Here is an 11,791-nt window from a genome sequence, read left to right as displayed (position 1 = left end):
CCGATGCTACCTTTTATTTAAGAAAGTGGTATTTGAAGGTCAATGTTTAATAATTTATTCAAAACAATACAGCAATGGCAGGATAAACTCTACATGCAAATAATGATATGACTCTACCCTGTTCTATTACCTAAAATACCATGTTAGCCAGGATGGTCTCGATCTCCTGACCTAGTGATCCGCCCGTCTCGGCCTCCCAAAGTGCTGGGATTACAGGCTTGAGCCACCGTCCCTGGCCGGGAGAGATTCTTTACAGTATATCATTTTATACATTGATATTTTGGGTGACAAGTTTTGCTCCGTTGCCCAGGCTGGAGTGTAGTGACTATTTGCGTGCACAATCACTGCATATCTATAGCCTGGAATTTCTGGGTTCAAGCATCTTCCTGCCTCAGACTTCCAAGCATCTGGGATTAGAGGTATGGGCCATGGTACCTGGCTTCTCTTTCACATTTAATTTTATTGTGATACAATTTGAAACTTTCTATTCTAAAAATGAAAAGGATGAATAATTAAAGTTTATGTAATAGAAACATATAGCTTCTAAAACTAGACATGTAGTTTCCCCTTGATGCTGTTCTTGGATCCAAAAGGTGCAGCTTTACAAAAGAACTGCAAACCCACGTGAAAAGTTGTCAGAAACCTATCTTTCTTAAATCCAGTCTTTATTTTCTCTCTGTCTTCTTCTTCTCTTTAATTCAAATTGCAAATAAAATTTGGCTCCTCTGGTGCCAAATGCAATAACTTGCATATTCTAGAGACCAACCCAAAAGGATTTTGAATGTCTGGATACAGATTTCTCATTCCCAATCTGATAGCCTTAATTGAGAGAATGTCTACTTCCTTCTTAGTCATCTGTGGTCAAAGAGAAAGGATCACTCTTACAAACTTGACTGTTGAGTTTCTAAGTCTGTAACGTTCAGAATATTATTTTTTTTAGCTGGAAAGAAACCCCGAAATAAGTTTATTAGCTCCAGGAGTTGTGATAACATTTTTGAATATATAATTTTACATAGCCTTTTAGAAAATCTATGAGGAAGGTATATGAACTGCATCTACAGATATTGCTCGAGTAGGTTAAATAAATTGCTTAAGGTCACAGCGATTAAGTGACAGTACTAGGATTCAACTTCAAGTCTGCCCTAAGTCTAGAATCAGATCTCTAAACTCTTTCACTGTACACTTCCCTGAAGGCTAGGCTCAAAAGGTTACTCTGTGAGGAGACAAAACAGTTCAGTCTAATTCTATAGCTCTTTGATGCCCTGGCTCTATAATCTGGATAACATCTTAAATATCTGGAGCAACAGATGAAATTTACTCCCTTCAAACCACTCTCCATAAATATTGCTTATCACAACCAGGCTTTTAATCAGTACTGGACAGAAGGATAATTCAAAGTTATTATCTCTGGCAAGTTACGCTTGACTAGTTCTTTCCTACTTGAGCAAGATACAGAGGCAAACATGGGGCAGAGGAAGCAGTATGTCCTAACCAAGGAGCAAAGAGAGAACGTGGAGCTCTTCTTACCCCCTCACACCTCTGTGCTCACTCATTTCTTTAGCAAGTGTTCATTTTGCACATATTAAAATAACATGTATGATGGTTTGCAGTTTACAAAGCACGCTTACTAATATTTTCACATTTTGCCTGTTCCATTTAATGAAAGAAGGTAAGTGTTGTTATCCTTTACATTAAAAATAGTAGTTAAAATAATTACCCTGCATTGCTTAATTCATGACAATCAGACAAGGCACACTTGCCATCATGTCTGTCCTTGTTACTACCCTATATTATTCAGTAGTCTATGGAAGGCACCTTGAACTTCCAGGAGAACAGATGATTAACATTTGATTTCTCATCTCAGTGTATTCACAATTTTCAGCACTGCTGATAATGTAAACTTTATCTGAGCCCTGTGCTCCTGGAAAACAGTGAACGTTAAGTAAATCTCTTCACCCTTTCGTGTTCCAGAAGATGTATCACTGCAAAAATATACCCTTCCCTATATGCCATAGATATGACTTAAGCATGGCTCCCTTTACCTATGACAAGGGCAGAAACAGATGGTCCGCATTCCCATCCTTTGCCTAGTAAATAGTTAGCTGAACTGTTTAACCACATTGACCAGTGGAAAAAAAATGTTGTTAAATAAACTGTGGTTAATATTTTCTCCATTGCCCAAGACTTCGACCCACCGTAAACTTGAACCAGCAAACAACCCCTTTGTAATATCCCATCCTGAGAGTAGGCTGGCCTTAAGGCAAAACATTCTCTGATTTACTCTTCTATCAGGACACCCTTTCATTCTACTTCTCCACACGTTTCTTTCTAGTCTAGTTGACTTGTCTGTATGAAAGAAAATTATTTCTACCAAACTCTTAAGACATTTGCTGATCTTGCCATCAGAACATTCTGCCTATTGCAATAGCTCACCTTCCTATATTACAATTGTCACTCTATCCTCTGCCTCCTTGAAACAATCCTTTCAAATAAAGTCATTTTAAATATGAATTTGTTTTGTATTTAATATTACAATATTACAATTTAGAAGAAACATTCTCCGTATCACTGCCAGAGCAAATCCTCTTTTGAAACATTAATCTGACCTTGTTATTCCCATGTTCTAAACTCTAAGCATGTGAGTAATTGCCCAATTCCACTTCATAACACCAGTCCTGAATGTTTACAGACTTATTTCTCACTTCTAATCACATATGACTTATGTCCTAGATAAAATGAGAGACTGTTATTATCTTATAAAACCAGATTTTTTTCTTCAATCCATGCAAAGGAATATACTACTATATTGCTTAATGTCTCCTGTACTATACTTTTAAAATGCAGTGTTATTTCCTTAGTCTATATATCACCACATAAGTTAATGTAACAATTATTTAATGCCCATTATCAGCAACAGTCTAAAGGTTCACAAAGGCAAGAATCTGTGCATCTTCTCTACTATTGGTAACTCAACAACTTGGAACATATTTAGCATATGATAGACATTGAATAAGTATTTATTTCATTTATTGGGTGAATATACAAGAGTAATATAATACAGGGTGAATAGATTTAATAAGATGTCTATAAAATGTGCGCCAAGTTTTGAAAGGAGGAATTTATTTCCTAACAAGATTTGAAAGGGTATATCTTACAGGTGAACTTGAATAATTCAAGGTTAGATTTGTAACCACAGATAAGAATATGGTATTTGGCTATTGCAAATAAAAAGGATAGCAGAGAAGTGAAGATGATAAGAAATGGTTTAGAAAAAGCATTTTTGGTAGAAGCGTGGGGTATATATATATTAGAATAAGGGATGATAAATGAGTAATTAATGACAGAGAGCTTATAAAAAGCCAAGGCCACCATTTCTACATGCAGTATCCTTGTGCGAAGTGAAAAGAGGTAATCCTTACTCCGGAAAACTTATTTCCATCTCTTTGAAAGTTGCAGCAATGTACCCATTTTTTGAATAACAAGGCACTTTACTGATTTACAAAATTGGTGTAATCAATTATATAGTAAATATTCAAACCCCCTCTAGGTATGATAGTAATGATGCCCTGTTAAATTCCTGTACTCAAGCTACACAATAGTACTGCTGGCCCTTGACAAATAGAATAGAGAAATGACACTGTGCTTCCTGAGGCTATGTCATTGTAAGTGTAGTAGCTTCTTTCTAGAATTATTAATACATTCACCCTGGGGGAAGTCAATTTTCATGTATGAAATCTTAGTTCATCTTACTACCTGAGTTCATCTTACTCTGAGGAAACTCAAGTGAATCACACAAAGAGGACACATGGAAAGAGAGTGATGCTGGCTATCTCTCAGTTGTTTCAGCCATCTTAAGTCAGGGTGGACCACGTAAACAATAAAAGTGAATCTTGATTTTTTTCAACTCTAGTACACATAAGAAGAACTAAAGTCCCAGATGTTTTGTTCCCGTCAAGCACTTTTTAAGTCAAATTTCTAGCCATTTGAGCCACCCTAGCAGAGGCTTCAGACATTATAGAGACACCTCATCTGTATTCTACCCTGAATACATTACTAACTCTCAGAAATTATAAGCATAATAAAATACTTGTTGTTTAATTCTAATAAATGTTAGAGTTGTTTATTAGATTGACAAGCAAAATGGAGGATGTCATCATTGTCGGATAATGCTATGGTCTTCTAATAACTACATTACAATGAATCATTTTAGAAAGTATTAAGAGGTTATTAGCATGCTTATAAATCTTGTATTTTTATTCTGATTGTGTCCTCTGAAATTACAAGGAACAAAAGCAGGTGATGAGGCTAGCCAGTTGGGGTAAAATAGACTGGCTTGAAAACAATTCAATTAAATTACCATGCACTACATGGCACAGGGACCAATGACCTAACCAAGCTTAGGCACAATTCAGGAAACATCTCTATGGATCTATATGGATTATTGGAAGTCTGCAAGTGATTCTGAGCTAGCTTTAATTTGGAAATTGAGTATGTTAATTTGGAGAGATATAGTCTTATTTTCTAGGACACCTTCTGTTTTAGTCAGCATTTACTGAAAGAACAGACCACTGCAAAACATCTGAGATTTACAAGGAGAAACATTTCTTTCCTGCTCACACTGCTATGGCTCAGCTAGGCTCTGCTGAACTTCATGTGTCTTCTCATTCAAGAACCAATGCCCACGTCACCTCAGCTGATGTTATGGAAAGTGACATCATCTTCTCTTCAGCCTCCAGTGCTATTTTCAGTTGAACACAACTGATATTCTAGGTACATCTAATGTGAAAACCATGAAAGAAACAAAACAAATAGAAGTATAGCATTTTCATTCTTGCCACTTTATTTTCAACACATTATTTTTCCGCAGTTATCACAGGCAAGATCAGGGATTTTCCCAGGAATATCCCCAACTTTGGTGAACAAATTATTCTCTTTACTCTCAATAACCAATGCTAAGAAATGCTGAAAATCAAAGTGAAAAATAAAATCTCATGAGGCTATAAACTCCTTTTGCTGTGCTTCTCTAACTATGGTTATTTTTAAAAACTAAGGTGTCTTTTCCACTCCTCTATAGAAAAGGGTCTTCTTGTTAGCTTAACACTGACTGTGTGGTGTTGGTTTTGAGGTGTAAACCCTGAATATCTGAGACAGGTGTCAGGTAATTTAGAAAGTTTATATTGCCAAGGTTAGGATGTGCACCAATGACTTAGCCTCAGGAGGTCCTGATGACACATGCTCAAGGTGGCCGCAGCACAGTTTTGTGTTACATATTTTAGGGAGGAGTGAGACATCAGTCAATATATGTAAGATGTGCATTGTTTCTGCCTGGAAAGGTGGGCCAACTCAAGCAGGGAGTGGGCTTCCAGGTTACAGGTTACTGAGAGACAAATGGCTGCATTCTTTTGAGTTTCTGATTAGCCTTTCCAAAGGAGGCAATTATATATGCATTTATTTCACTGAGCAGAGGGATGACTTCGAATAGAATGAGAAGCAGATTTGCCTAAGCAGTTCTCAGCTTGACGTTTCCCTTTAATTTAGTGATTTTGGAGGCTCTATTATTTATTATCCTTTCACATTTCCCCCTTTTATTTTTTGAAAATCTTTTGGATAAAGCATTTTAGAAGAAAATGAGTCTCTGATCTCAGGTTTTGTCTGATCGTCCATGTCTATCACAGTTTATTCCTAACAGGTAGGCCTTGAGTTATTAGGAAAGCTCATTTTTTTTAGTAGATTGAGAAGTCGCATGTCCTATGAAGAGAAAATAGGGAGAGAAAGGGAGAAAAACAACAACAAACAAATAAAATCCTGGAAAATCAATATAAGCCACATCACTCTGAAGTTCATACATCAGTAGGGAGGTATGAAAAGGATTTATGTATGTAAATAGGTTGTAGTTTTTTTCTGAAGTTTAAGTTGTCTAGAATCAGTTTGCAGGGCTTTAGAAAAGCACAGGTTAGTTTTCAGTGACGTCAAATTAGGAAAATGAAGGAAAAAAGAAAAGAAGAAAAAACTGAAAACTCTTTTGGATACTGGTAGCCCAGAAAAATTAGAATTCAGTCCAAAATGTAAAAAAATAAGAAAAACAGAAAAATATTAGGCAAGACTAGAATCTAACAACAGGTATACTACAGTTTTTGAAACATAATTTTTCTCTCTTCAGTTTCCACCTTTTACTAAAGACTACTCTTAATAGGACTGATTTGCTTTATTATACTTGTCCAGATTATTTGTATACAGTGCAGCAAGAATAATTATTCTTCACATAGGCTTTTTAAATTGGCTTTGAAGGAACTTTGTTCCATAGAAGGAATTTCAGATAAGACTATTTTTCAAGCTAAGACCAGCCATAGATTTTTACCATCAAATACCTATGAGTTGGGTGAATTCTTCTCTTGGGGTTCCAAGATAATTTGGGAATCCTGGACCTGTCAGAAAGTGTCATTCTTTACTTACCACAGGTCAGGAGCCCTGTACAGGGTCTGTGTAGTCAAGGTATGAGGTTAGTTTTTTCAAAGGGCTTTTATTGGCTCTGTAAGTCAAATTTGATTCCTTAGAGAAAAGTACACCCTTCCAATCAAAACCTGGGTAAAATAACCAGTTTCTCCAATTGTGCCCTGTTACAAATTAAAACAGATTCTCATTGCATTTATGAAAATAGCTGTACTTCCATAAATTAGGAACATTCACAAATAGTTTCCAAATTCTGGATAAGTCAGGTAAAGAATAACAAATATGCTTCAAATTGTGTTCACAGGAGTATATTTAATTGTTAAAAGCCATCAATAGCTCAAAAGATAAGTTTTTCTTGACTCTGAAAAACAAAGCAAAGGATCAGCAATGTTTTAAGTAAAAAGTAAAAAAGATCATTTCAGTCTTCTGTGAGTTCAGTCCATGCATGTAATTCCTGTTCTGCTTGATATTCATGAACATTTCAGCTCTCCCTGAGTCCTGAAAAGTTTTCCTCTACTCTGATGTCACAATCTCCAATGTTATCAGAAACTTATATTCAAGAGCACCTATTAGAGTTTTATAGCTGATTATAAATCCACTTTCTAAAGAGGACCAAAACAAGACAAAAATTGTCCCTGGATTACAAAAAGTTTTAGGGCAGCCATAGTCAAAGACACAATTGAAAAGAAAACCTGTTACCTCTGCAGCACAGAATGATTTAACAAAACAAGTATAATTATTACTGACAACATACACTAAGTCATATCAGAATTATAGGAGTTTCCCATAATTTTGGAATACATACCAATAACATATTTATACAAATACAGTGCAAAGAAAACCAAACACCATTTTCTATTTGGTAATGCTTCCTGCATAATTTTTATACAAATTAACCAAATGTGTAGTTTTTGGACTTTAAGGATTGAAAGGATTAATATCTTAAGTGATTAATTAGGACAGAAAAAGACATAATTAATAATTTGATTTTAGACAGTTGGTCAAATATCAAATACTTGAAACACTTGATATCTCAAAATAGGATCACAAGTCATTTTAAATTAGTCATTTATTTAATCAAAGTGATAACTCAAGGATTTCATAAAAAGGTGAAAACCTTCATTCTTTGAGAGAGGACTTAATTTTCCAAATAATAAAGTGTAAAGAAAACATCATGAAGCCAATTAAATTTGTTTTTCAAAATTTTATAAACAACCTATACAATTTTCATCTTGACTGTAAGATAAAACTTTCATAAGCATTTTATAACTTTTATGACATTTATTAAGGAGTCAGTTAATGCTTCAAGGAAACCTTGTGAATCTGCCATAGGGGCCCATATACTGCTCTTGCATCAATATGCCTTTGACAGTAATGGTTAATTTATGGAGAAACTGAACTTATTTTATCTCTCAAAATTGGTCCTTATAGTCTCACTCGCCCACATATTCTGCAACAGTCCCTAGGTCTTGAGGAGTTGAACAGCTTTAATTTCTGGCACCGCTTCTCAGGAATAAAGTTTATTTTGCTTGGCATTGTATTAGTTAGAGTTCTCTAGAGGGACAGAACTCTATATATATATAGAGTAAAGTGTCATTCTTTACTTACCATAGGTCAGGAGCCCTGTACAGGGTCTGTGTAGTCAAGGTATGAGGTTAGTTTTTTCAAAGGGCTTTTATTGGCTCTGTAAGTCAAATTTGATTCCTTAGAGAAAAGTACACCCTTCCAATCAAAACCTGGGTGTGTATATATATATATATATATATACACACACACACACACACACACATATATGTATGTACGTATATATTTGGACTTTAAGGACTCCTATATATATATAAGGACTGCTATATATAATATAGAATATAAAATACTCATATATATATATGTTTTAAATTCACATGAAAACAGGGTCCCACAATAGGCCATCTGCAAGCAAGGAGAAAGGAAACCAGTTCAAGTCTCAAAGCTGAAGAACTTGAAGTCTGATATTGTAGGGCAGGAAGAGGCTTGGAGGCTAAGCCAGTCTAGTCTTTGCCTGCTTTTATTCTAGCTGTGCTGGCAGCTGATTAGATTTTGCCTACCCAACTTAAGAGTAGGTGTGCCTTTCAGAGGCCCTGACTGAAATGTTAATCTCCTTTGGCGACATCCTCACAGACACACCCAGGATCAATACTTTGCATCCTTCAATCCAATCACGTTGACACTCAGTATAAACCGTAACAGGCATCTTCTATCAGGACTGAAAATCAGACTTTAATTGCTGTCAGTGTTTAAGATTTTGCAGAACTTGGTGTCCTTTTTAGGCCCAGAAGTCAAAGGCTTAAGACTCTATGTCACAAGTACTTTAAAAACACATATAGAAAGACACACAATGTAATAACCTTAGTTAAAAATTTTTTTAATCTATTTTTTTAAGCAAACCAAAACTTAATAATAATGATATAGGAATTGTTTGATAAACTATAAAATCTGTTAGGCCAGTTACCAAAATGCAAAAGAAAAGACCTTCTGCAATGCACAGAATATTACTTTGGAAGAAATCATTTCCTACAGACTTTAAGAAAACATTGTTAGCATCAGGCAACAAACAGAACTTGAGGAAAAAAAAACCTATATGAGCTGAAAATGAGTTGAAGGAGAGTGTTACTCTATCACTTCCTTTAAAAAGAGAGAAAACTGAAAATGGCAAGATGCAATAAAAGTTGAGCTTTGGGTTAAAAAATTAAAATCTCTTATAATTTATTAATATATGTAGCTATTTTCATTAAACCAATATAAATATCTTATTTATTAAAAATTGCATAGGCAAAGATCATTCTGTTTTGGGCTGGGATTACAGTTTTGTAATCTCTATGCCAAATTTTAACTGCTTATAGTATTTGGCAGGGATAAGCATAAAATTGCTTGGTTAATAAATGGAACCATAAAGGTATGCTGGCAATTCTTAAGGCATTTCTATTATTACTTTACCAATAATTTTAAACCTAGCTGATTTATTAAAGATTTTACTTAAGTCTCATAAACGTGAAAAAGCATTTGGCTAGTCTTTCCTCTTTTCTCATAAACTACTTGATTCAAGTACTTTTATTTTTCTTTAAGCCAATTAATTGCAGCTCTTTTATATTTTTTAGTTGTGAAACATTGTGTACACAACACATAAATACATAGATGTATTAGGCATAACAAAAGAAGTACATCTTATAGATTCCTAAGACCTCCTTTTTTCTTTTTCCAATGAGACTGCAAACTCAGTAATCTGTTTCATTATCCTGACAGTTGTCAGCTAAATAACCCTAAATCTGCATATTCAAAATAAACAACTCTTAGATTAAAAAAAATTAGATAGCAAAATTTACATATCAAGTTACAGAGAGAAAAAGTCTGGTAGTTCTAGAGGGAAATTAAAGATGGATGCCAAATCAAACATAAAATTACAGAAATTTATCACAGGATTGTATGAGGAGACCAATTTTCTTTAAATAGAAACTACCTACATTTTAACTGGATCTCTGAGCTCTGGGCAGAGCCCTCACTGAATCCTGGGTCTCCAAAGAGGGAGAATTATTGTGAGGCTAGACCACATGATGCTTTTACAGTGTACTTAAAAATTTTTGTTTTAAACAAAGATATTTCTAAGTGCCTAAACTATACTGTTCCTTATAAACCCATGAGTAGCCTCTGTTGCAATAACTATTTTAGTAAATAAATCAGGTAATAAATCTACCTTCAGGTGATGCCTGCATATTATACAGTAGTGTCCATAAACTAGGCCAAAGTTTTCTCTTCCCTGTCAACTGATTGTAGAGAATTCCCCATGAGGCCATAAAAATACAGTTTAGGAGAGAGAAGACAGTGTAGCAGTAGTAGGAGCCATGGACATTTGAGCTATTTCTTTATGTAACTTACTTGTGCCCAGGCACATTTACACCACTTCCATTTGGTGATAAAGTATTGCTGCACATGCTTAAATTCATACCTTGGTGGGTCAGGTAATATCCAGTTAATAATAGTCATGATAACTTGGTGGTACCTGATTAGGCATTCAGGTTCTACTGAGACTCAGTAGCAGTCCAAGATCTGACTCTCAAAAGGAGAGTAGTTATCTGCAGATGATGGCACGGCCTCTGCTGCAATTAACTTTTGGGCTCCAAACAGCATCTCTATCTACCAATGAGACTGCAAGCACTATGAATCTGCTGGATCATAAGGTGTAAATGGCAGAGCAGCTTGCACAATGACCTAGATCTCTTTTGCAGAGCCTTCTCTTGATCTAGACACCACTTCAAACTAGCAGCTCTCTGTTTTTGTAATTTTTTTTTTCACTTGACCTGAAAGTTTTCTCCTTAGACAGGTCAAGTAAAAATTTGGTAGGCCTCCTGTCTATTTCACTTCTGTAATACCATAATTAACTAGCCAATGTTGTAGGCCTATGTGATGCTGATCGCTAGTTTGGCTGTGCTCTCCATTATGGTAACTATACCCTAACTTCCTTTTGGTGGTTGAGTACCACCACTTAGCTGTTGCCACTGTGGGACTTTATTACACCCATCGCATTTAAGTTCTTCATTTGAGCGACTGTGGTTCCCACTGAAAGGCCTAAATACAGAGAAGGGCAGTCATAGAGCTCTTCAAGGATGTTGGAGCTCCCCTCATAAATTAAAAGGTATATTTTTGGTAAGTTAGTAGTAAAGGTCTATCTTCTGGATCCTCCCAGGATGAGGTCTTAAATAAAAAATATATTAATAATATTACAATCTCCCTAGCCTTTGAATCCCTTTCTATACATTATATCAAGGCAGACTGGGCATTTCCAATTCAAACATGGTGAGTCTTCTTTTAATCCATGTTTTAGCTTACCAAACGAACGATATGTTAGAACTCCTTCTATTTCCCAGAGCTGCAATGGTAAATGTAGAATCTGTTTCAGCCAACCAAACAGATTTTTAGAATTCTTTCTATCTACTTGAGCTGCAATATTAAATGTGGAATTTTGACTTAATGAGGCTGTATTAATAAATTTGGCTTGATCCAACTGTACACTCCTTCTGCCATTATTCCACATTGTTATTATCCATTTCCAAATATCTTCCCCATATTTCTGCTTGCATAAATTAGAAAACTCAATTAGCTCTTTAGAGCTCTACTTTGCCTTTAGAGGTCTTCTAAGACTTAAGTTTAGAAGTAAAGGAGGTTGTAGAGTGGGTCCCGAGGAGAATCATCATTGTCTTCCCTGGCAGTTGTCTCAGGAGAGGCCATTACAGCTTCCTTAAGCAATTCTGGGATAATCTCATCAGACAGAAGTGGAAAGGCTGATACCACCCACTGTAGATGGGAAGCT

Source organism: Colobus angolensis, unplaced genomic scaffold (genome assembly GCF_000951035.1).
Source record: "Colobus angolensis palliatus isolate OR3802 unplaced genomic scaffold, Cang.pa_1.0 Scaffold70, whole genome shotgun sequence".
Taxonomy (NCBI): domain Eukaryota; kingdom Metazoa; phylum Chordata; class Mammalia; order Primates; family Cercopithecidae; genus Colobus; species Colobus angolensis.
This window is presented reverse-complemented; position numbering follows the sequence as displayed.